The sequence below is a fragment of the Sinocyclocheilus anshuiensis genome, unplaced genomic scaffold (genome assembly GCF_001515605.1).
Source record: "Sinocyclocheilus anshuiensis isolate Anshui unplaced genomic scaffold, SAMN03320099.WGS_v1.1 scaffold102, whole genome shotgun sequence".
Classification (NCBI taxonomy): domain Eukaryota; kingdom Metazoa; phylum Chordata; class Actinopteri; order Cypriniformes; family Cyprinidae; genus Sinocyclocheilus; species Sinocyclocheilus anshuiensis.
Window position 1 is genome coordinate 410,398 of NW_015542330.1, and position 272 is coordinate 410,669.

Consider the following 272-nt stretch of genomic DNA (forward strand, 5'->3'; position numbering starts at 1 on the left):
ATTTTCAGCATCATTACTCCAGTCTTCAGTGTCACATGATCCTTCAGAAATCATTCTAATGTGCTGATTTACTGTTCAAGAAACAATAAAAACAGTTGTTGCTGCCTAATATTTTTGAAGAAACGGTGACTATTTATTATAGAGCCTGACCGATATGGGTTTTTTGGGGGGCCGATACCGATATTAGGGAGTAAAAAAGCCAGATACCGATATATCGGCCGATATTCTTTATGTGTAGGCTATATTATAGTACAGTATAGTCAAAAGTTTGG

General features: G+C 36.4%; 1 protein-coding gene across 5 annotated transcripts in view; it reads left to right on the forward strand.

Moving 5' to 3' along the window:
- Positions 1 to 272, forward strand: part of LOC107690982 (anion exchange protein 2-like) — a 49,326-nt gene that overhangs the window by 15,756 nt on the left and 33,298 nt on the right. The gene's annotated exons all lie outside the window — the stretch shown is intronic.